Raw genomic sequence first — 26,256 nt, forward strand, 5'->3', positions numbered from 1 at the left:
AAATCGGTATTTCACCTGTATATCTCAATGATCTCTTCCAAGTCAAGTCTATCATAATTACAATTATATTACATTTATTGCCTGTCACTTCAACACAATTGACAAATACTCTAAAATATATGACTAGTAAACTATCAATGTACAATAAAAATATATCTTGTAAATGCCAAAATGATGTATCAAAAATCAGGTAGAAGATATATTGACAGTAGCGCTGGGAATTTATTCAACAAGCCCGTAAAAACATCCAGGTCTCTTCCTGTGGAACGGTAATTAGTTGAACCCTCTATCTGTGAGATATCAGCAAGTACATATAAAAAAACATGTGTTTTGCCATTTACTGTCAGGATATCAAACATTTCTCTCCATGTTACTAACTCCAAGTTCGGCTTAACATGGGTCCTCCTTTGGTCAAAAGTTTGTTTCCCCCGTAATGAGTGTGTCACGCGTTGCACGCGAGTGACGAACGGGGTGCACAATGGGGTGCACACGGGTTGCGTAACGCGTTGCCCATGCGTGTAAGGGGAATGAACTTCTAGGCAGTGGTGTACAACTACTAGTTTTGCATAACCACCATATTATATACAGTCAGACAGCAGATACTTTGAGAATACAGTCAGATATAACAATTAACATCAATAATATTTGAGCTCAAGAAACAATCTCATACATAGAAATCAAACAGAGTGAGTGAGTGATTATAGTTTGACGCTGATTTTATTATAATCAAAATAATGTCATGGCTTCCGGACACCATGTAACCAATAGGGGGAAATGAACCCGGACTTTTTTTCTCGGCGAACAGGCACCTTTACAACTACATCCAACATACCCCATCGACCCATACAGTCAGACATACACAGCAATCTGATCTAACAAAGCGTAGATCATGGCCAATATTTGAATAATAAGGTAGCTATATAGAGATCTTAAACAAATACACCTCAACTGGTTCGCCTAATATATCCAGGTCACATGACGCGTACAGTGTCGTCAACAACCTGTTTACACTGCATACCTTCACCATGCCAAACTGAAACGACGGCGTTCATCATTGGTTCTCTTGATACGAAGTAAAGTTATAACAACTTGTGTAGTGTCCACATGTCGATTTGCATGGACATGTGCAGTTGTTGTTGTTTCCAGTGCTTACATTTTGAGATCAGAATACATCTTCATTGCTATATGTCTATCCTGTCTGAAAGGAAACTGCAAACAGAAAGCGTTAATGATGCACAGATATATATTAAAAAACAGTAAATGAACCGTCAAACAGGTGAACATTATCACAGTTGATCAGTTCTCGAATATTACAAGCTCACAGAAAATACGGAATGTTAACGCAATCATGTAAAACAAGCTGGACTGTAGCATAACTTCATGTATAGCAAGACTCCCAGTACATTAACACAGAGACAACAATGTCATGAAAAGGCTTTATTCTCGAAAGTTACCGCTTTTATGTGACAGGTATTGTGAAGAATGTATAGTGTCAGAATAACTAACTAAAGACTTTTGGCAATGATTAAAATGAGGCGTTGGTAGAATCCTAATAAACAGTGGAACACGCATTCAAACATTATAGGCCATGTAAAGACCAACACAATGCTCCTTCAACGGGGACTGCAAACCCTTACAGTTCCGATTCGAGAACGCCTACTATTTGCTTTAACCTTGATCGTGTGTCTATTCATTGCTGTGGACGCATTTCCCAACAACAACATTTTCTTTTTGGACTCTCTTTACATGCCACCGTCGCATAACAGGTATACTACTGTGCGGCTTCAGGCAACACACATATGTATGTTGTGTATGTGGTGTGTGCTATCAGTAGTGTGGGACATGACGACCGTTTTCGCGAACTCATTTTCAGTAATCAATTCATGTAACATTTTAACTGGAAACATTTTCGTCGGATAACAGAGGCTTGTTATTATCTGGCGTTGACGTTATATATTTAATATCTCCTACTATGTTTTTTAGGCCTCGGATGGTTATAGTCAGATCACAGGCGTTAGATCAGTCGATTTATCTTCATGAAAACGTGGGACCTAACCAGGCAAATGCGCCATAAACACACTTCGAAGAAACTTAAACACCTGCCGTCCTTTGTTTTTATATACCCTGACAGACGCTTTATCTTTTTTTTTAAATTCTATATTTAACGCATTGTGTCAAACAACTAACATACAATCCGTAAATCCGTACCCACTAAAACGAATATTGTAGGTTTCTGGTCGGTATTCTGTCATATCATATGATGCGAAAAGCATAAGAAACAATTCAATGGGAGAGGATGCTCAAACAACTATTACCTTTGAATAGTTAGAAAACGTGTATCTAGAAATATTCGATATACTTTTCTCTGGCTTTCAACATATAAGTCTTACTTTTTATGTAAAAACAAATGTGTTTCAAGGAGAATTCATGCAGAGAATAATTTTTAAAATTACTATTTTTTAATGGTGACACATTGTAACTGGTGCTGAACATATTGCCAAGCGTGTAGTGAATGAGTTGGGTTTAACGCCGCATTTAACAGTATTCCAGTTATATTGCGACGTAACAGCGTAATGAGGGAGGAAAGCCCGAAGTGATGCAGGTCTCAGATATTTACCACTTCGGTGAAACCAACGAGAACGGGTATGGTGTTGACAAGCCTAGAAACATAATTATGGCGAACCGGCATTCGAACCCACAATCATAGGTTTCTCGCGTGCCTAAGTAATGCAACTCTGCACAGCGAATCGCCGCGCCTCAGGCGACTGGGCCACCCGTGCCCCCGCCAGGCGTGTATGTCCAGCACAGGTGTGTTATGGCTAACAACTATAATTTCACTTGCTGTTGTCTGCTTGCAGAATATGTTTCAAAGAAACCAATGACAAGCTTGGAAGTCAATGCAATATGAAATGTCAACATGAATTTTATTGGGCTTAAAATGGGAAATAGCGATGATAATTACACGGATGGATCACTGAAAATCAGTATCGAATATAAAGGTGTGTGTATGTTGTTTGATAGCACACAGCAGTACTCCTGCCTTACGGCGGTGGCAACACAACAGTCAAGCAGGATAAGGTGTATACATCTAGAAAAACCCTTTTGTAGGTGTAGTTAGATTTCCAAGGAGTGTTCACGCAGACCTAGCATATCTCTTTCACGCCCATTCATTTCATGCATGTCGCCCGTTACTTGCATAATAATGTTGCCTAAATATAGCGTATTATATATTATGTTGTATCTGAAATGGGAGTGTTTGTGTGGTGGCGGTGCTTACACTGAGAAGCAGAAGTGTCGTTTCAAGAACCCTCTTCCAAGATCCACTCCACGGTAGGTTCATATGAGTCGTAATGTGATGTTCACTGTTTAACATTTATACATGTTATCCTGTTCAGATATAAACTACAATAGATCAATCTAATTTTCACAAATGCTATTATCTATATTCCGCAAAAAAAAAAAAAAAAAAAAAAAAAAAAAAAAAAAAAATGTATAATGTTGAGTGACACTCCCAAGGCATCTTAAAAGGGATGTTTATATATTTCGAGAACTAGTCAGCCACGCTATTTCCTCTAATCTTGATCAAGGTTTCTATTTGAAACACATTTCTTGTAAAATATTTGTATCGGAATGTATGCAGAACAATTATTACTTGTACGAAACAAATCAATAATGGGTTAATGGGCAAGAGAGAAACAAAAAAAGTAATATTATTTTTCCCATGTTACTCTTCGCAAAATGCAAACAATAATATTGAATCATATGCATATATAAATCTCTATGTGTAATGTTTTGCTGTCATTTGTACTTCCGCGTTAGTATAGAATTTTTATGCAACAGCACTATGTTTAAAAACTGTCGAGTAACCTTTGGACACTAGTTAAAAGTCTGTTCCTCTGAGATTGACGGAACAAATTGTATTCACTCTGTGTTCAATATGTACATCTCCACCTTCAACTCTTCAGTTAAGGAATCTAAAAGATTTTTTCAGAATTTATAACTTCAGTGACCATTTATTCTTATTGGTGTTTTCAACGGGCATAATCCGTTAAGGGTTAATTTTACAATCAATTATAAAGTCAAACCGCGAGAAGAATACGTATTTAATAATGCTATTGATACCTACTTTCATCCTGCTACAGGAATGTATTCATCTCTAGATCATGTTATTACTCATGATCACGCAACTGTTTTCAAAGGCTTCAGTTGGGATGTTCTGATTTATGTTGATCCCATCAGGTCTGAAGATAATAACTCCCAGTTTTGATTCTTTTGTTCCATGGTGCAACTTTTCCATAGCAAATTGGACTGACTGTTCCTAGTTCTCTGTTCTGAAAATCCTTACATATACTTCATTCCAGTATAAAAAGACCCAATAGCTCCATTCTGATACAAACGAAAGATGTGCGTGTTTCAAGAAACGGTTCTCGTGACCTGCATGTGTGATCATGTAAAGTCGAGTGACAGTTGGAAACCGCGCCCTTACAATGCCAATTCAATTCAGGTGTCTGTGGTTCCAAGAATCGGTTAAGTCATGTTAGGTCGCGTTTATTTGAGTCATCGCGCCATTGAAATAAGTACACTGCCAATACAAACCAGACGTCTAAGAAGTGGTTCTCACGGCCTACATGTAGGATAATTTTAATTCTGTGTTAAGAGTATTGTGACTGGATAAATACGTCAAGTAATAATGCGACTATAGCGTCAGTGGGACTACTGTTAAGAACGTTATATTTTGCATTCGCCGGTGGGCAGAGAAGAAAAGAGCAGGTGTGGTTTAGAAACTGCAATTCATTATACAAAAGAAACCACATTTTATTGAAATCTCTTTGGTATCTTGAGAAATTGACGTCATGGAAATAATAGCCCCAAATAGAAAATCAAATTTCTTTTCATCAAAAGCATTGACACCAGATAAGTGTTGCGTCGTCGTAATCCTTCTGTATATCAGATATAGGGTGATTTGAAAGCGCTATTGAGTACTTTACAAATAATGTTTAAATGTTTTCCAAAGGCGTCTGCCGCCAATTGGACATGACAAACCGATAACAACCCATCCACTTCAACAGTGTCTTGATCCACAGTCACTTTTGCGAATGAGGACTGTATAGGTTGTATAATGCTTACATGTGTCCAAGGGTTTGTAAAGTATTATTTGTATCATTGGAAAATATCACACCTCTTTAAGTACTTGTGTCAGTATATGTGGTGTCTTGCTGTACAAACACCGCATGGAATTTTTATCTCTTGCCGCACTTACAGCTAGAATGTTTAGTCGTTGTAAATCTCATTAAACTGCTGAGTTGGGTAGGGCGGGTGTATGGTAAAGGAGATGAATGGATGCCCAGTTGCGTGATGGCATGGATAGATGAGTGTATGTATGTGGCATGGTGGGCCGTATGGTTTATGCATGTAGGGGCGTTGATGGCTACATCCGTGCTTGGATGGATTAATGGATGGATGGAGGGATGTATAGGTGAATAGGTACGTAGAGGGATTGGAGTGGCTGACTGGGCGTGTGGGAAGTTGGCTGGATGTTGAGTGGTGTTTGTGATTGGGTGTTCATGATTGTACACTGTGGGATACAAATAAATTAATTTTCTTCTTCTTTGTCTTCTTATTCTTTTCCTTTTTCAGTGTACAACAGTGTGGGAGATGGCGAGGGCCGGGGTTGGATGTGTGTACGGTGAAACAGTGTTGAGCAGTGTGGGGGATGACGAGGGCAGTGTTGATCGATCGATGAGCAGTGTCGGGGACAGTGATGGCCGGGTTTGGATGTGTGTACGGTGAAACAGTTCTGAGCAGTGTGGGTAACTGTGATGGCCGGGTTTGGATTTGTGTACTGTGTGCCGTTTTATTTATGCGTGTAGGTGCGTTGATGGCTACATTGGTGCTTTGGATGGATGGACGGATGGATGGGTGTGTGAGTGGATGGAAGTGTGTATAGGTAAGATAGTACGTACGCAGCGTGGGGGGCTGACTGGGCGTGTGGGAAGTTGGCTGGATGTGGAGCTGTATTTGTGTGTGGGTGTTCGGGATTGTGCACTTTGGGATACAAATATATCAATTTTCTTTTTTCTTCTTCTTATTCTTTTCCGCTTTCAGTGTTCAGCAGTGTTGGGGATGGTGATGACCGGGTTTTGATGTGTGTAAAGGGAACAGTGTTGATCGATGAGCAGTGTCGGGCACAGTGATGGCCGGGTTTGGATGTGTGTACTGTGAAACAGTGTTGAGCAGTGAGGGGGACGGTGATGGCTGGGTTTGAATGTGTGTACGGTGAAACAGTGTTGAGCAGTGTTGGGGACGGTAATGGCCGGGTTTGGATTTGTGTACTGTGAAACGGTGTTGAGCAGGATGTGGGACGGTGAAGGCTGGGTTTGGATGTGTGTACTGTGAAACAATGTTGAGCAGCGTAGGGGACGATAAAGGCCGGGTTTGGATGTGTGTACTGTGAAATATTGTAGAGCAATGTGGGGGACGGTGAACGCCGGGTTTGGATTAGTGTAGTGTGAAACAGTGTTTAGCAGTGTGGAGGACGGTGATGGCCGGGTTTGGATGTTTGTAGTGTGAAACAGTGCTTAGCAGTGTGGAAGACGGTGAAGGTCGAGTTTAGATGTGTATACTGTGAAACAGTGTTGAGCAATGTTGGGGACGGTGATGGCCGGGTTTGGATGTGTGAAAAGGAAACAGTGTTTAGCAATGTGGAGGACGGTGAAGGCCTGGTTTGGATGTGTGCACTGTGAAACAGTGTTAAGCAGTGTGGGGGACGGTGAAGGCTGTGTTTGGATGTGTGTACAGGAAACAGTGTTGAGCAATGTTAGGGACGGTGATGGCCGGGTTTGGATGTGTGTACGGTGAAACAGAGTTGCGCTGTGTGGGGGACGGTGAAGGCCGGGTTTGGATTTCTGTACTGTGAAACAGTGTTGAGCAGTGTTGGGGACGGTGATGCCCGGATTTGGATTTATGTACTGTGAAACAGTGTTTAGTAGTGTGTTGGACGGTGAAGGCCGCGTTTGGATATGTGCACGGTGAAACCCTGTTTAGCAGTGTGGGGGACGTTGAAGGCCGGGTTTGGATGTGTGTACTGTGATTCAGTGTTGAGCAGTGAGGGGGACGGTGATGGCTGGGTTTGAATGTGTGTACGGTGAAACAGTGTTGAGCAGTGTTGGGGACGGTAATGGCCGGGTTTGGATGTGTGTACTGTGAAACGGTGTTGAGCAGGATGTGGGACGGTGAAGGCTGGGTTTGGATGTGTGTACTGTGAAACAATGTTGAGCAGCGTAGGGGACGATAAAGGCCGGGTTTGGATGTGTGTACTGTGAAATATTGTAGAGCAATGTGGGGGACGGTGAACGCCGGGTTTGGATTAGTGTAGTGTGAAACAGTGTTTAGCAGTGTGGAGGACGGTGATGGCCGGGTTTGGATGTTTGTAGTGTGAAACAGTGCTTAGCAGTGTGGAAGACGGTGAAGGTCGAGTTTAGATGTGTATACTGTGAAACAGTGTTGAGCAATGTTGGGGACGGTGATGGCCGGGTTTGGATGTGTGAAAAGGAAACAGTGTTTAGCAATGTGGAGGACGGTGAAGGCCTGGTTTGGATGTGTGCACTGTGAAACAGTGTTGAGCAGTGTGGGGGACGGTGAAGGCTGTGTTTGGATGTGTGTACAGGAAACAGTGTTGAGCAATGTTAGGGACGGTGATGGCCGGGTTTGGATGTGTGTACGGTGAAACAGTGTTCAGCAGTGTTGGGGACGGTGATGCCCGGATTTGGATTTATGTACTGTGAAACAGTGTTTAGTAGTGTGTTGGACGGTGAAGGCCGCGTTTGGATATGTGCACGGTGAAACCCTGTTTAGCAGTGTGGGGGACGTTGAAGGCCGGGTTTGGATGTGTGTACTGTGATTCAGTGTTGACCAATGAGGGGGTTGGTGATGGCCGGGTTTGGATATCTGTACTATGATTCAGTGTTGAGCAATATGGGGGACAGTAAGGCCGGGTTTGGATGTGTGTACTGTGATTCAGTGTTGAGCAATATATGGGGGACAGTGAAGGACGGGTTTGGATATGTGTACGGTGAAACCCTTTTGAGCAGTGTGGGGGGGGGCGGTGAAGGCCGGGTTTGGATGTGTGTACTGTGATTCAGTGTTGAGCAATATGGGGGACAGTGAAGGACGGGTTTGGATATGTGTGCGGTGAAACCCTTTTGAGCAGTGTGGGGGGCGGTGAAGGCCGGGTCTACATGTGTGTACTGTGATTCAACGTTGAGCAATATGGGGGACAGTGGAGGCCGGGTTTGTATGTGTGTACTGTGAAACAGTGTTGAGCAGTATGGGTAACTGTGATGGCCGGGTTTGGATGTGTGTACGATGAAACAGTGTTGAGCAGTGTGGGTAACTGTGATGGCCGGGTTTGGATTTGTGTACTGTGAAACAGTGTTGAGCAGTGTTGGGGACGGTAATGCCCGGATTTGGATTTATGTACTGTGAAACAGTGTTTAGTAGTGTGTTGGACGGTGAAGGCCGCGTTTGGATATGTGCACGGTGAAACCCTGTTTAGCAGTGTGGGGGACGTTGAAGGCCGGGTTTGGATGTGTGTACTGTGATTCAGTGTTGACCAATGAGGGGGTTGGTGATGGCCGGGTTTGGATATCTGTACTATGATTCAGTGTTGAGCAATATGGGGGACAGTAAGGCCGGGTTTGGATGTGTGTACTGTGATTCAGTGTTGAGCAATATATGGGGGACAGTGAAGGACGGGTTTGGATATGTGTACGGTGAAACCCTTTTGAGCAGTGTGGGGGGGGCGGTGAAGGCCGGGTTTGGATGTGTGTACTGTGATTCAGTGTTGAGCAATATGGGGGACAGTGAAGGACGGGTTTGGATATGTGTGCGGTGAAACCCTTTTGAGCAGTGTGGGGGGCGGTGAAGGCCGGGTCTACATGTGTGTACTGTGATTCAACGTTGAGCAATATGGGGGACAGTGGAGGCCGGGTTTGTATGTGTGTACTGTGAAACAGTGTTGAGCAGTATGGGTAACTGTGATGGCCGGGTTTGGATGTGTGTACGATGAAACAGTGTTGAGCAGTGTGGGTAACTGTGATGGCCGGGTTTGGATTTGTGTACTGTGAAACAGTGTTGAGCAGTGTGGGGGACGGTGATGGCCGGGTTTGGATGTGTGTACTGTGAAACAGTGTTGAGCAGTGTGGGGGACGGTGATGGCCGGGTTTGGATGTGTGTACTATCATTCAGTGTTGATCAATGTGGGGGACGGTGAAGGCCGGGTTTGGATGTGTGTACTGTGATTCAGTGTTGACAAATGTGGGGGACGGTGAAGGCCGGGTTTGGATATGTGTACTATCATTCAGTGTTGAGAAATGTGGGGGACGGTGAAAGCCGGGTTTGGATGTGTGTACTGTGATTCAGTGTTGACAAATGTGGGGGACGGTGATGGCCGGGTTACATGTGTGTACTGTGAAACAGTGTTTAGCAGTGTGGGGGACGGTGATGGCCGGGTTTGGATTTCTGTAGTTTGAAACAGCGTTTAGCAGTGTTGGGGACGGTGAAGGCCGAGTTTCGATGTGAGTACTGTGATTCAGCGTTGAGCAATGTGGGGGACGCTGAAGGCCGCCTTTTTTATATGTGTACTGTGAAACCCTGTTTACCAGTGTGGGGGACGGTGAAGGCCTGGTTTGGATGTGTGTAGTGTGAAACAGTGTTGAGCAGTGTTGGGGACGGTGCGGGGGAGGGTTTGGATGTGTGTACGTTGAAACAGTGTTGATAAATGTGGGGGACGGTGAAGGCCGGGTTTGGATATGTGTGCTGTGAAACAGTGTTGATCAATGTGGGTTACGATGGAGGCCGTGTTTGGATGTGTGTATTGTGAAACAGTGTTGAGCAGTGTGGGTAACTGCGATGGCCGGGTTTGGATTTGTGTACTGTGATTCAGTGTTGAGCAGTGTGGGGGAAGATGAAGGCCGGGTTTGGATGTGTGTACTGTGAAACAGTGTTGAGCAGTGTGGGGGACGGTAATGGCCGGGTTTGGATTTCTGTACTGTGAAACAGTGTTGAGCAATGTGGGTGACGGTGATGGCCGGGTTTGGATGTGTGTACAGAAAACAGTGTTGAGCAGTCTTGGGGACGGTGATGGCCGGGTTTGGATGTGTATACTATCATTCAGTGTTAATCAATGTGGGGGACGGTGGTAGGCCGGGTTTTTTATGTGTGTACTGTGCTTCAGTGTTGACAAATGTGAGGGACGGTGAAGGCCGGGTTTGGATATGTGTACTATCATTCAGTATTGATCAATGTGGGGGACGGTGAAGCCCGGGTTTGGATGTGTGTACTGTGATTCAGTGTTGAGAAATGTGGGGGACTCTGAAGGCCGGGTTTGGATGTGTGTACTGTGTTTCAGTGTTGACCAATGAGGGGGGCGGTGATGGCCGGGCTTGGATGTGTGTACTGTGATTCAGTGTTGAGCAATGTGGGGGACGGTGAAGGGCGGGTTTGGATATGTGTACGGTGAAACCCTTTTGAGCAGTGTGGGGGGCGGTGATGGCCGGGTTTGTATGTGTGTAGTGTAAAACAGTGTTGAGCAATGTGGGTGACTGTGATGGCCGGGTTTGGATGTGTGTACAGAAAACAGTGTTGAGCAGTGTGAGGGACAGTGGAGGCCGGGTTTGTATGTGTGTACTGTGAAACAGTGTTGATCAATGTGGGTTACGGTGGAGGCCGGGTTGGGATGTGTGTACTGTGAAAGAGTGTTTAGCAGTGTGGGAGACGGTGAAGGCCGGGTTTGGATGTGTGTACAGGAAACAGTGTTGAGCAGTGTGGGGGACGGCAAAGGCCGGGTTTGGATGTGTGTACGGTGAAACAGTGTTGGGCAATGTGGGTGACTGTGATGGCCGGGTTTGGATGTGTGTACTGTGATTCAGCGTTGAGCAGTGTGAGGGACACTGGAGGCCGGGTTTGGATGTGTGTACTGTGAAACAGTGTTGACCAATGTGGGTTACGGTGGAGGCCGGGTTTGGATTTCTGTACTGTGAAAGAGTGTTTTGCAGTGGGGGGGGGGGGACGGTGAAGGATGGGTTTGGATGTGTGTTCTGTGAAACAGTGTTGAGCAGTGTTGGGGACGGTGGAGGAAGGTTTTGAATGTATATAATACTATTGTGAAACAGTGTTAAGCAATCGGGGAGACGTTGATGGCCGGGCTTAGATGTGTGTACAGGAAACAGTGTTGAGCAATGTGGGGGACGGGGAAGGCCGGGTTTGGATGTGTGTACGGTGAAAAGGTGTTAAGCAGTGTGGGGGACTGTGAAGGCCGGGTTTGGATGGATGTACAGGAAACAGTGTTAAGCAGTGTTGGGGACTTGACGTTCGGGTTCGGATCTATGTACCGTGAAACAGTGTTTAGCAGTGTAGGGGACTGTGATGGCTTCGTTTGGATTTGTTTACTGTGAAACAGTGTTTAGCAGTGTGGGGGACGGTGATGGCCTGGTTTGGATTTCTGTACTGTGAAACAGTGTTTAGCAGTGTTGGGGACGATGAAGGCCGAGTTTGGATGTGTGTACAGGAAACAGTGTTGAGCAGTGTGGGGGACGGAGATGGCCGGGTTTGGATGTGAGTACTGTGATTCAGTGTTGATCAATGTGGGGGACGGTGAAGGCCGCGTTTTTATATGTGTACGGTGAAACCCTGTTTAGCAGTGTGGAGGATGGTGAAGGCCGGGTTTGGATGTGTGTAGTGTGAAACAGTGTTGAGCAGTGTTGGGGACGGTGCGGGGGAGGGTTCGGATGTGTGTACAGGAAACAGTATTGAGCAGTGTCGGTGACGGTGGAGGCCGGGTTTGGATGTGTGAACTGTGAAACAGTGTTGATCAATGTGGGTGACGGCGAAGGCTGGGTTTTGATGTACGTAGTGTGAAAGAGTGTTGAGCAATGTGGGGGACGGTGATGGCCGGGTTTGGATGTGTGTACTGTGAAACATTGTAGAGCAATGTGGGGGACAGTGAAGACCGGGGTTAGATGTGTGTAGTGTGAAACAGTGTTTAGCATTGTGAGGGACAGTGAAGGCCGTGTTTGGATGTGTGTACATGAAACAGTGTTGAGCAATGTTAGGGATGGTGATGGCCGGGTTTGGATGTGTGTACTGTGATTCAGCGTTGAGCAGTGTGAGGGACAGTGGAGGCCGGGTTTGGATTTGTGTACTGTGAAACATTGTAGAGCAATGTGGGGGACAGTGAAGACCGTGTATGGATGTGTGAACATGAAACAGTGTTTAGCAGTGTGGAGGACGGTGAAACCGGGTTTAGATGTGTTTACGTTGAAACAGTGTTGAGCAGTGTGGGGGACGGTGAAGGCCGGGTTTGGATGTGTGTACGGTGAAACCCTTTTGAGCAGTGTGGGGGGCGGTGATGGCCAGGTTTGGAAGTGTGTACTGTAAAACAGTGTTGAGCAATGTGGGTGACTGTGATGGCCGGGTTTGGATGTGTGTACTGTGATTCAGCGTTGAGCAGTGTGAGGGACACTGGAGGCCGGGTTTGGATGTGTGTACTGTGAAACAGTGTTGATCAATGTGGGTTACGGTGGAGGCCGGGTTTGGATTTCTGTACTGTGAAAGAGTGTTGAGCAGTGTTGGGGACGGTGGAGGAAGGTTTTGAATGTATATAATGCTATTGTGAAACAGTGTTAAGCAATCGGGGGGACGTTGATGGCCGGGCTTAGATGTGTGTACAGGAAACAGTGTTGAGCAATGTGGGGGACGGGGAAGGCCGGGTTTGGATGTGTGTACGGTGAAAAGGTGTTAAGCAGTGTGGGGGACTGCGAAGGCCGGGTTTGGATGGATGTACAGGAAACAGTGTTAAGCAGTATTGGGGACGTGATGTCTGGGTTCGGATCTATGTACCGTGAAACAGTGTTTAGCAGTGTGGGGGACTGTGATGGCTTCGTTTGGATTTGTGTACTGTGAAACAGTGTTTAGCAGTGTGGGGGACGGTGATGGCCTGGTTTGGATTTCTGTACTGTGAAACAGTGTTTAGCAGTGTTGGGTGACGATGCAGGCCGAGTTTGGATGTGTGTACAGGAAACAGTGTTGAGCAGCGTGGGGGACGGAGATGGCCGGGTTTGGATGTGAGTACTGTGATTCAGTGTTGATCAATGTGGGGGACGGTGAAGGCCGCGTTTTTATATGTGTACGGTGAAACCCTGTTTAGCAGTGTGGAGGATGGTGAAGGCCGGGTTTGGATGTGTGTAGTGTGAAACAGTGTTGAGCAGTGTTGGGGACGGTGCGGGGGAGGGTTCGGATTTGTGTACAGGAAACAGTATTGAGCAGTGTCGGTGACGGTGAAGGCCGGGTTTGGATGTGTGTACTGTGATTCAGCGTTGAGCAGTGTGGGGGACAGTGGAGGCCGGGTTTGGATGTGTGAACTGTGAAACAGTGTTGATCAATGTGGGTTATGGTGGAGGCCGGGTTTGGATGTGTGTACGTCGAAACACTGTTGAGCAGAGTGGGGGACAGCGAAGGCTGGGTTTGGATGTGTGTAGTGTGAAAGAGTGTTGAGCAGTGTTTTGGACGGTGCGGGGGAGGGTATGGATGTGTGTACAGAAAACAGTGTTAAGCAGTCTGGAGGACGGTGATGGCCGGGTTTGGATGTATGTACTGTTATACAGTGTTGAGCAATTTTGGGGACGGTGAAGGCCGGGTTTCGATGTGTGTAGTGTCAAACAGTGTTTAGCAGTGTGGAAGACGATGAAAGCCGGGTTTACATGTTTGTACTGTGAAACAGTGTTGAGCAATGTGGGTGACTGTTATGGCCGGGTTTGGATGTGTGTACAGGAAACAGTGTTGAGCAATGTGGGGAACGGTGAAGGCCGGGTTTGGATGTGTCTATAGGAAACAGTGTTGAGCAGTGTTGGGGACGGTGATGGCCGGGTTCGGATGTGTGTACTGTTAAACAGTGTTTAGCAGTGTGGGGGACGATGATGGCCGGGTTTGGATGTGTGTATAGGAAACAGTGTTGAGCAGTGTTGGGGACGGTGATGGCCGGGTTCGGATGTGTGTACTGTGAAACATTGTTGAGCAGTTTGGGGGACGCTGATGACCGGGTTTAGATTTGTGTACTGTGAAACAGTGTTGAGCATATTGGGGACGGTGAAGGCCGGGTTTGGATGTTTGTACTGTGAAACATTGTTGAGCAGTGACGGGGACGCTGATGACTGGGTTTGTATGTGTGCACTGTGAAACAGTGTTGATCATTATGGGTTACGGTGGAGGCTGGGTTTGGATGTGTGTACTGTCAAACAGTGTTGAGCAGTGTGGGCAACTGTAATGGCCGGGTTTGGATGTATGTACGTCGAAACACTGTTGAGCAGTGTGGAGAACCGCGAAGGCCAGGTTTGGATGTGTGTTCTGTGAAACAGTGTTGAGCAGTGTTGGGGGCCGTGGAGGAAGGTTTTGAATGTATGTGTTTTGCAACAGTGTTAAGCAATCGGGGGGACGTTGATGGCCGGGCTTAGATGTGTGTACAGGAAACAGTGTTGAGCAATTTTCGGGGACGGGGAAGGCCGGGTTTGGATGTGTGTACGGTGAAAAAGTGTTAAGCAGTGTGGGGGACGGTGAAGGCCGGGTTTGGATGTATGTACAGGAAACAGTGTTGAGCAGTGTTGGGGACGGTGGACGCCGGGCCTAGATGTGTGTACTGTGAAACAATGTTAAGCAATGGTGGGGACGGTGATTGGCGGTTTTGGATGTTTGTACGGTAAAACAGTGTTGAGCAGTGTGGGGGGCGGTGATGGCCGCGTTTGGATGTGTGTACTGTGAAACAGTGTTGAGCAGTGTGGGGGACGGTGAAGGCCGGGTTTTGATGTGTGTACTGTGATTCAGTGTTGAGGAATGTGGGGGACGACGGTGATGGCCGGGTTCGGATCTATGTACTGTGAAACAGTGTTTAGCAGTGTGGGGGACGGTGAAGGCCGAGTTTGGATGTGTGTACAGGAAACAGTGTTGAGCAGTGTGGGGGACGGAGATGGCCGGGTTTGGATGTGAGTACTGTGATTCAGTTTTGAGCAATGTATAGGACGGTGAAGGCCGCGTTTTTATATGTGTACGGTGAAATCCTGTTTAGCAGTGTGGTTGACGGTGAAGGCCGGGTTTGGATGTGTGTACTGTGATACAGTGTTGACCAATGTTGGGGACGGTGAAGGCCGGGTTTAGATGTGTGTACTGTGATTCAGTGTTGAGCAATGTGGGGGACGGTGAAGGCCGGGTTTGGATGTGTGTACTGTGATTCAGTGTTGACCAATGTGGGGGACGGTGATGGCCGGGTTTGGATGTGTGTACTCTGATTCAGTGTTGATCAATATTGGGGACGGTGAAGACCGTGTTTGGATATGTGTACGGTGAAAACCTGTTGAGCAGTGTGGGGGAGGGTGAAGGCCGGGTTTGGATATGTGTACTGTGATTCAATGTTGAGCAATGTGGGGGACGGGGAAGGCCGGGTTTGGATGTGTGTACGGTGAAAAAGTGTTAAGCAATGTGGGGGACGGTGAAGGCCGGGTTTGGATGTATGTACAGGAAACAGTGTTGAGCAGTGTTGGGGACGGTGATGTCCTGGTTCGGATCTATGTACTGTGAAACAGTGTTTAGCAGTGTGGGGGACGGTGATGGCCTCGTTTGGATTTGTGTACTGTGAAACTGTGTTTAGCAGTGTGGGGGACGGTGAAGGCCGAGTTTGGATGTGTGCACAGGAAACAGTGTTGAGCAGTGTGGGGGACGGAGATGGACGGGTTTGGATGTGAGTACTGTGATTCAGTGTTGAGCAATGTATGGGACGGTGAAGGCCGCGTTTTTATATGTGTACGGTGAAACCCTGTTTAGCAGTGTGGGTGACGGTGAAGGCCGGGTTTGGATGTGTGTACAGTGATTCTGTGTTGAGCAATGTGGGGGACGGTGGAGGCCGGGTTGGGACGTGTGTACTGTGAAACAGTGTTGAGCAGTGACGGGGGCGGTGGAGGCCGGGTTTGGATTTGTGTAATGTGAAACAGTGTTGAGCAGTGTGGGTAACTATGATGGCCTGGTCTGGATTTGTTTACAGGAAACAATGTTGAGCAGTTTGGGGGCGGGGAAGGTCGGGTTTGGATTTTTTTTCTGTGAAACAGTGTTGAGCAATGTGGGGGATGGTGACCTGTGGATTAGTGCTGGTCAGGGCCAGGGATTGTTGAGAGCAGAGATAAATAGTTACCTGTAGGATTCGTCTAGTCTAGCTCTTTGGTTATATTGTGATCCCTTGTGTTAGGCTTGTCAAGGTCGGGGATTGTTGATAGTAGGGTTACATTGTGACCTGTAGGATTTGAGGGGTCTAGGGTCATTTGGCCAGGCATAGAATCTATCTAGAGTGACCTGATCCCAGAAACTGACACACCCTGTAGTGAAAGTATTCTAGGATCAAATACCCCCCCCCCCCCCAACCCCAACCCCCCCCCCCCCCCCCCCCCAACCCCCCCCCCCCCCCCCCCCCCCCCCACTCTAAAGGGGTAAAACTTGCCTTAGTACTTTTCAACAGGTGTGTTATAGTTGTATCTTTTTTATACATGTTTAGGGCGTGAGTGGTATTCACATGTTGACGATATTTATCCAGATATAAATGCTTGTCAAAACTCCTTTAATCATACGAGATCTTTCACCGCTCAATAGCTCTTCGGGCGTAACGTGTGAAAATATCAGTTGAGTGTCAACCTCACCTGACTGACCTAATTATATACCTGACTGAACATGAAAATAGGATAAGTAATATGCATTAATATGATTATATTAAGGGAACATTATTTAGAAATATTTTGAAATGACTCTAAAATATTTACACATATACATAAATATATATAGATATGCTTATCTAGATACAAATAGATCTGTGAAGATCCGGGGTAGAACAGGTCAAGCTTGTAAAAGGCGACTTTGCTTGTAAGGCAGGCTGACTTGATTTATGCATGTCATTTATCCCAAATGATTGGATGAATGCTTATGATGTCAGTCACTGGATTATCTGGTCCATGCTCGATTATTTACATATAGCATATAGCTGTGTTAATGCTGCGTGCGACGTTAAACAACAAACAAAGATAAATATAGCCGTTTTCATACAACAAAATCCACTTTCCATATAATATTTCACAGTAAAACAAAGTATAGAGAAAAAGTTAAATTTTTACATATTGAATGGTTGTATGTTAAAACTAGTATTAGAAATAGTATGGAAAACAGCCAATTTGGTTGCATTGTGATTGTTTAGAAACGACACAAGAAAAATATTATTTTCTATTGTCTTCGCAGGTGTAAGTGAGAGTGTAAGTTAAAGCGCCATTTGAAAAGTGAAAGGTGATTTCGTAAAGTTTGTGTCATCAAACAGCAACAATATGAGGAGAAGATTAAGAAAGATCTTAAAGCGGCTATTTCTGACAAGAATTTTGGGGTGAAATTGAATCTTTATTAAGTTGTAGTAGTAACCAGCTGTCTATATTGCTTGATATTTGGTATTATTTTAAAAGTCTATTAAATCATGAAAGGTATGTTTAGAAATCGTCTTCTGATGACACTCTATCTGGCTTTATCAGAAAAAAATCATGATTTTGAAGAATCTGTTGATGGTTATAATGCATGTTTATTATCAGATCCCATTGCTCAACCTGAAATTCTGAAGGTTGTCATTGCCTTGAAAGATGGTAAATCCACAGATGATATTCCTCCAGAATCTATTACAGAATCTACTATGTTATTACCATCTGATTCTACCATTGCACAATCAAGAAATAATTACCGTGGTATCTCTCTGTTAAATACTTCGGGGAAGCTTTTTCTGCCTCTTTCTAAGGGTAGAATATGAACTTGGAAGGGAGTACATATGCTCATTCATGAATCGCAGGCTGGATATGAATAACTAACTATTCCACAATAAATAACATGTTTACCTTTCAGTCCCTTTGCCAAAGGTGTTAAGAGAAACCAAAAAAAAGTTTCTATGTTGCATCTATTGAATTTCGTAAGGCTTTTGATTTAGTAAGTCGACAAAAAACGATTATATGTTTTGCATATGAAAGGTATTTGTGGAAAGATATTTAATGTTCTAAATAATATGTGTTTTTAGATTAGAGCTTGTGTAAAATGTGGGCATGGTAAACTGAGGCATTTGACAAATCGACAGGAGTCTGTCAAGATTGCATTTAGAGTCCAATCTTATTTTGCTTTTGAATAAACGAATTGGTTTCGGAGTTTAAGCAAAGTTAATTAAGAGGCGATTTGTTCTTGAGGACCTAAAGGAGATTTCCACTGAAAATCATATGGTGATTCAGGGTCAGAATAGGTTCCTAGTCTGTCGTTAGTGCTGACTGAATGTGTATTGGCTGGTCAGACACTCGTGTTGTAGGGTGGCATCGTACTCTGATGACGGTTATCGTTGTCACTTTCATTTCAGGCTGGATTATCTACAGACACTCATAACGCATATACAATGTATTCATATGGCAGGTGAAGAAATGTACATGAGTGTATTTATTTTGGTTTTAGCTAATGCGTTTACGACACAATACCAACAAAACGCGTTTTGACTTGTTTATACGATTCCTCTTTTCTACAGTCGTCACTAAAAGAAGTTACTGACAGATTTCACCCAGTCGTATGTCATCTGACTTACGATTAATATATTCCATAAATATAATCTACACATATTATTCTTCAAAATCGTTAAGTCGATATATGACACCAAGCTGTTTATTTTTCATACCAGCCCTTGGATTAGTTTGAGTTGTGTTGGGCGTTTCAACAATATGTGTTCGTATTTTAAGTTACCATGTCTTAAAAGTTAGAGAATACTTTATATTTTAAGTTTATTGTGGTCTAGTGTATTTAGGTGGCGGGGCTGCTTGTATTTTTCCATAACGGTAACTGAAATGCACAGCAACTATAAAACAGGGGATTGCATTTACATTTATGTATTTGCGAAACAAAAACAAGAGTCTTAAGTAAAGGAACATATTCTCGCCCGGGTGCAGGCCCATGGGTGACATAGTGTAAATATTGAATTTTTGAACAATTTTTTTTTCATTTTTTCTTCCTTGGTATGTTCCCATGAAAACAGCATGTTGAATTTTGTAAATGCCTTTGACCGAGATCGGGTAAAGACTGAAGAGTTTCTGGACTATTGGATTTCCAGAATTAAAATGGGACGTGTTAATGTAATATGTTTGTCTGTTGTGGTTTGTGGTTTTGCCCGAATTGCTGAAGCCTCAGAACAAACTTACATTGTTTCAAAACACTTATTTTTCAATTTTCTACACAACTATCCCACACATAAAACAATGAGGAAAAACACCAATTCCGCGACTGAACCTGGTGACCATAGATGTACTTGCATCTGTGTTTTTAATGTCATCGGCAGTTCACCATGAAAACAATATGTGAACTGCTGGACTTCCTTGTTGATAACATGTATGTGAACCTTGGAATTTTACATTTGGGTAAGAAGCTGGCATCCTCATTTTTACTGTGCTTCCTGACGTTTTCTCATCTTTAAGTTTAATGCTTATGAATCGCAATTTCTGCAAAACCAAGTAGTTTACCTTCGTTCAAGAATTCTTAAACATCCAATTCCCTTCCACTGATACATCCACCTGAACTAGAAATACAAGTGACCGGGGAAATCTCACCAATTTCATATTTAAATCTATGCATAAGATTCAGAATGACACATTTCTATCTACAAAAGTCATGACTTCCAAGAGTGAACATTCCTTTTATTCGAGATATATCCCAGCAGCTCCTATCCCCATTTGTCTATACATCTTTTTAGTACACTCATGAACATGCTTTTATCTATCGTCATACGGCTGCACAAAGCTCCACATAATAATGTGAAACAGTTGAATGCTCTTTGGCCTTACCCTACACATTCAGCATTGAGGGCAAGATTGTACCGTCCGTTGACATGTTTGTTCAGTTGAACAGTTAACTTGACTTCGCATGTATTGGTGACAGGTGCCACGGTGGGGCAGAATACGCTCGTCCTTTTGCAAACACAATGTATCACAACGGGTATCTGCCACATTCACCAAGTGCAATACAATATCAGTTTGAGGATCGATCCCCGTTTATGTGTTTATGTGCATAAACATTAACTTACTATACAGTCGTATTCCTATAAATCCACATTTTGTGATCTGATTATACAATTGGTATTATCTTTGTATATACATTTTAAAATCTTACTGGGCACTTACAAGCCATATTTCATCCCAACCCACATCAACACTTTATAAGTTTTAACAGTTGTAAATTCCAAGGTAGGTATATTATAAACCTACTGACTGTTTGTGGAACTCGATATGGAGTTTTTGAAATTGTGGTTCAACCTCGTAGGAGGTATTACATAGTCATTATAACTTCCGTTCAGATTGTAACTTGTAATGAAATGTAAAATTAAATGACAAACGTTTTCTTTATATTCCCGAGGATCAAACTCGCAACCTTCATATCTGTAACCTAATGAGTGTACCACAAGGCTACTGAGGAGTTGATAAGAAGCTCTCCTTTTTAGAATGTCCTTTTCAAGATCCGTACGCCAGCAACAGGCTGTAAAATGAATGAACGTCAGTCAAATCAAAACGTGTCATAGTCTCAACCTACGAGGCGCTCGTGCAGATTTTGTGCCATTGCGAGACGCACGTGCAGATTTCGCTTCGTTGCGAAACCCACGTGCTGAGGTCACAGGTTATACATTTGAGAGTTGTTATTACAGTTATTTAATTAAAAACGTTGTCTATGCGATGAGTAGGTTTATAAGTTTGACAAACCATGTCTCCTCGAGATTACTAGAGATTGTAAACCCTCACATTCGGGAACGTCGGGCCCTCTCGGGACGTTCCCTCATGTGAGGGTTTACAATCTCTACTAATCCCTCGGAGACATGGTTTCTCCTACACATATGACACTTTCTCTAAATATTGATCTTGCCCTAAAACACAAACTTTAGTTTTACTAAGATAAATATTCCAATATGTCTATTTGACGCTGAAGACGAATAATATATATATAGGATCAGAGAAAAAGGATAGCATCGTCCGGAATGAGTAAAATGAATAATTATTTTGGCTCTGGAGTTAATTTTATATCATTAATAGTTGCTTTGGCTAGTTTCAAGTTCATCAACAAAAGGAATTAGCCTAATGCACACCCCTGACGCACTCCTAACGGGCAACCAAACATACTTGAAAGGTTTTACCATAAGTGCGTATTAAAGCACTTTCAGATTTAACTGATTTTCCATCTTTGATCCCCACCAATGTAAAGTGAAATGAGTGCCAAAGTTAAACAGGCCTTAAAGTGACCGTGAAAACATGAATACATTTTACTTCCCTTTTTAGGGAGATACTAGCATTGCGTTATTTAACCTTGTAAGATGAACATATTGTCCATTGTGGAATATCCAACCTTAAATCCTGCAAGTGAATTCTTTGTCAACCTTTGTATTATATGTAACTCTGTGGTTTGATGTTTTAATCTTTCCTGAAGGTATGTGACAACATGTTTTTTGTCTCAAACTAGTAATCCTCTTGAGATAAAATACAATCGTACAATGTAGAGGGTAATAAAATGTGCCTGCATTTCTGTATGACAGACATAAAAAACCTCACGATGTGTGCAATGCAATTATAGCACACATCGTTGCAGGTTGCAAAGATAAAGTAACCTTTGAATTTGATTTAAAAAAAACTCAAGCAAGCTTATTGATAATATGTGATCACTATTAATACCATACGTTGTTTTGTATCTTTACTCTTTCAGATTTAGGATAGGATTATGGTCATATGAGTGAGTGAATATGGTTTTACGCCGCTTTTAGCAATATTCCAGCAATATCACGGGCTTCACATATTGTACCCATGTCGGGAATCGAACCCGGGTCTTCGGCGTGAACGCTTTAACCACTAGGCTACCCGACCGCCCCTATTGTTATATGATGCTCCTGGATTTTGCTTGCGGTATGTAAATGCCTATAACAACCAATGTGTATACGTCATAGCCCCCACAATGTGTTATACGTGGATTAATGCCATAGGCTAACCTGATTGAGGCGTCCATTTCTCAGTTAGTGGTTATTTATACTTTGCTCTGACAGACATCGTACATTGGTTATTGGCGAAATAAATGATATGCACCTGAATGAAAACTCACAGAGGACCGTTACAGGTGAAGACCTATCTAGTTCAGATTTATCAGACGATGTAGGATATGACAGTGACAATATTTGACAAAAATAAATATCAAAAACATTGCAGAACGGGGATTAACTTGTTGAACATTTTTCGATGTGATGATTTCTTTGTGAAGCATGGAATTGCAATGCTATCATAATACACATCACTGTTTTCCATTTGGCACTGCAGTGCCTATTTGATATAGGACGCATATTTACTTATGGTGATTGCAGTGCCATGACAACATGTCTGTAAAATATTTAATATTTCTGCTTTATTTATATATTAAAAGGTTAAACCAACTGTTACATATGACACACCTACGCCGCTCTCAGCAGTATCACAGCTGTATGTTAGCGGTAATTAGTGTGTATTAGAAGTATACCATAACGATTGATTACTCATTCTTTTGCATTTACTATCGAGTTATCAATGGTAGCATGGATACGGGGTTTTAATCCTATAAAAGAGTTACCTACTGTCAGCGCGCAGTTCATATCAGAGGGTTTTCATGATTTACAAGATGCAGTGACAGGGAATGATGCTGCTTAATCGCAGTTTTCAGTCTTAAAGCTCTTCTCAGGTGTCCTTGTCGCTAAGAATCATGATGATGCATGCCATGTCAGCAAATATGCAGACAAAGCGTTCTTTAACTCTGGTGAAATCAGATTCTACATGATATGTTATTTTTGATATCGTAAGTAATAACACCGCTGTAAACAATGCTACTCACTTGGGGTCTGTACTGCTTTACTCGTGTACAATGATGTTTTATAAGGTTTTATTCATGCACTTCAATTGACATCAGCTCCTGAAAATACCTGAAAAGTATGTGTTATTATATTCAAATATGACTAACTATAAATCGTTTTCCAAAGCTTTTTCAGACCTTTATCAGTTAAAATTTTGTTTTAACTAAGTCATCATTTGCTCAGAAACAAGCATTTCCTTTAACTGAAACACAGTTGACTGTCGTATGTCCCGGACGTGACACAGGCTTCAACGACGAAGTTTTAACTGGTAGGTTCTTTGCTTTTTCAATTAGGTTCGGAATTGTATTCACAAACCATAAACATGAGCAATATTCAGATTAGAAAGAATGTGTTTACCATCACATGGACACAAGAAACATCTTTGGGCTTATCGTTCCTCGTGTGTTATCTGTGGACTGCAGTGCACCTCAGACATCACCCGGCTTTAGTTCACAAGTTGCAAGAGGTTCCTGCTGATGTTTCAGTTCTAGGACACACATTAGCCGACAGCAGAAAAGGTGACAAGATAAGAAAAAAAATCGACTGACTTTCTTGTTGAAAACAAATACTTTAAGTTGGAATAACTTGTCACGGCAATATGTTCACGAGGTAGGGAAGTGTATTAAACTAAACCGACGCAATGTGAAAATGTTTATAGAGCGTCCGACGGTTAGTAGTTTTCCAATGTCATTTTGTTATTTTTATATTGGTCCAGCTGTGTTAAGTTGTGTTGTGTCAGGAAGCTAACAGGGGTAAACTCGAATGTACTACTAGGATTTAACATTAACCCGGTGCATGTCTCCTCAAAGGAAGATCACACAATCTAATTTCGTTATATATTCAAGACATTATTTACATATTTTACCATCGAGATTTTCAAAATATATACGGAATTTTGGTGCGATAATATGTTAATCAATAAAAAAATGTTGACTTTCTTTGATGTCGACGAGGACATAAAGCAAGGAATGACGTTAAACAAAAAAGATGTCACAATTTTTTATTGTTTTTTTACATTTTACGATAAGGCTAGTACATCGTTGTTCATGGCGCAAGAGAAGTCGACATACACTAACACAGTCTGACGAATACGGACTAATTTACATGTTCGATAGGTCCGTCCATTTCGCTATTCCTTTAATTTTCATGCAGCACGGTTTCTTATGACTTGGGGCAGTACTACAGCGTATACAGTTTCAATATCCATATTTGTGATGGAATAGTTAAAAAATCAATAAAACAATACGACAATACATTGTCCTTATCCCCAGCATATTCCGACCACGTGAGCCTAATTACATTGGATTAGATTTAAGCGTAGCAGGGTTATGCACCTCATTCTTTGTGCGTGTGCACACCCCACTATCGTCTTTTGACGTCATAGAGGAAAATTGATTTCCTTCATTTGTGGCAAGATGTTTTTCGAATCGATCTTATACCGTTATATAAAAGCATACACATCCATTTGATGTATAGTTATGTCGTTCAGATATTAGGCAGTTTTTTATTCGCTCACTGTTCAGCAAAGCTGTTAAATTTATTCATTTCGTCATTGCCATACTTTTAACACGTAAGAAAATCTCGGAAAACACTTTGCAGTGTCTGTTTTTCACACCGGTATAATAATTGCAGTTAAATTTACAGCAGATAGGACATTTACTAATCTACAAGTAGATCTCAACGTAATCTTAAAGTCGGGGCTAGCCCCAGTGCCGCGCGAGGGCAATTCTCACACAAGGATCATTTTTCAGATCTTGTGAACATGTGTGTCAGGAGTCGACTGGTCAAACATAGTTCCGGCTGCCAATGGCTACGAGTGACCTCTGAAGCCTAATGTCACCGGAAATAGCTGATAGTGTTCAGATAGTTCCTGTGTTTCAGACACATTACATACAAATAAGTTTACGAACACGAACGCCAATATTATACATCTGAATTGCAATACTTTATATTTACCAACTTGTCATTAACTGCATATAGGCCGGTGAAAAGAGATGAGATGTTATCAATAGCCTTGTTCTAGTCATTCGCGAACACCGTATTCTTATTCCGAAGTATCAGACAGAAATTTAAAATTGTATATCCTTATGTTTTTGAGGATCATGGATGATAGATGAGGAGTTTTGAGTCGTTTTTAGTCGATTTCAGCATTCTTCTTTCTTTCTTTCTTTCACCTTTAATAACCTACTTCAGAAATATTAAGGTGTCATTTTGGTTGCTACATTTTGTTTCACTGTGAGCTTTCGCTCTTCTTGTTAAACTTTATCATGGGTTTGATTTTTTATGTTCATGGGAAACAATCCTTTCAAACATTGGCTTAGCTTTCCTTGTCTTTACTGTCATCATGGTGAACAAACATTATCCCACCTACTTTTATCGCTTTCCTCGTCCTTTGAGATCATGACCTTCCAGCGACCTTATTCAGCCAATCCCTAGTTTTCAATTGTGTTGACAGAAATATTATCTGAGTCATTGCATGTACTGGAGTGTGTTGTCATCCAATTTCAAATTGAGTTTCTTTCTATACACAGTAAAAAAAGTGTTGCACCCCCACATTTATACGTTTGATACATCACAACATTTAAAACGCCCGACTCTGGTTTTAATGGTAGGTATTCCTTGGGGATCTGATGTTAAATGTGTAATGTTTTCGGAGGGAAGATGATCACCAAAACGTAGCAATCAGCACGTGAATTGCATGGTGCATGACATTTGCAGATTGCAGTATCTTCTTAAGCTCAACATCGCCTATAAAAGATGTTCTCTGACAGCCCAGTTTATTGTAACCCACAATGCCGGGTAGACGATTGTCAGAAGCAGTCAAGTGGCAGATTATTGGCCTTCATGGAGCAGGTCTTTCGTTCAAGGAGATTGGCAGAAGAACCGGACATCACTACTCAACAATAAGCCGTTTGGTCAGAAAACACGCACAAACTAATGATGTAAGGAATCGCAGACCCTCTGGCAGACCACGTAAGACCACAGTTAGAGATGACAGAGCGTTGTTGAGGGTGGTAAGGCGTCATCCATTTGCTACAAGCACAACCTTGAAACGTCTTTGGCTTCCTCGTCAACAGTTCAGTACCCAGACCGTGAGAAATCGTCTTAAAGCTGCAGGGTTGAAGTCAAGAAGGGTTATCAAGCGACCTAAACTCACAGACAACCACAAACGACTACGTCTAGCCTGGTGTAGACTGAGACAGAACTGGAACTTGAGGTCCTGGAGAAGAGTCCACTGGTCGGACGAAAGCAGGTTCCTTCTGCATGTT

At 43.0% G+C, this 26,256-nt stretch overlaps 1 protein-coding gene across 1 annotated transcript in view; it reads left to right on the forward strand.

Annotated features, from left to right (window-relative positions):
• The first annotated feature begins 3,247 nt into the window (after positions 1 to 3,247).
• LOC124118086 overlaps positions 3,248 to 26,256 on the forward strand; it is a 45,750-nt gene continuing 22,741 nt past the window's right edge. The window contains exon 1 of the mRNA XM_048391095.1: positions 3,248 to 3,330. The gene's annotated coding sequence lies outside the window, so the exon portion shown is untranslated. The remainder of the gene's footprint in view (positions 3,331 to 26,256) is intronic.

The sequence above is a fragment of the Haliotis rufescens genome, unplaced genomic scaffold (genome assembly GCF_023055435.1).
Source record: "Haliotis rufescens isolate VD_foot unplaced genomic scaffold, xgHalRufe1.0.p SCAF_9, whole genome shotgun sequence".
NCBI classification, from domain to species: domain Eukaryota; kingdom Metazoa; phylum Mollusca; class Gastropoda; order Lepetellida; family Haliotidae; genus Haliotis; species Haliotis rufescens.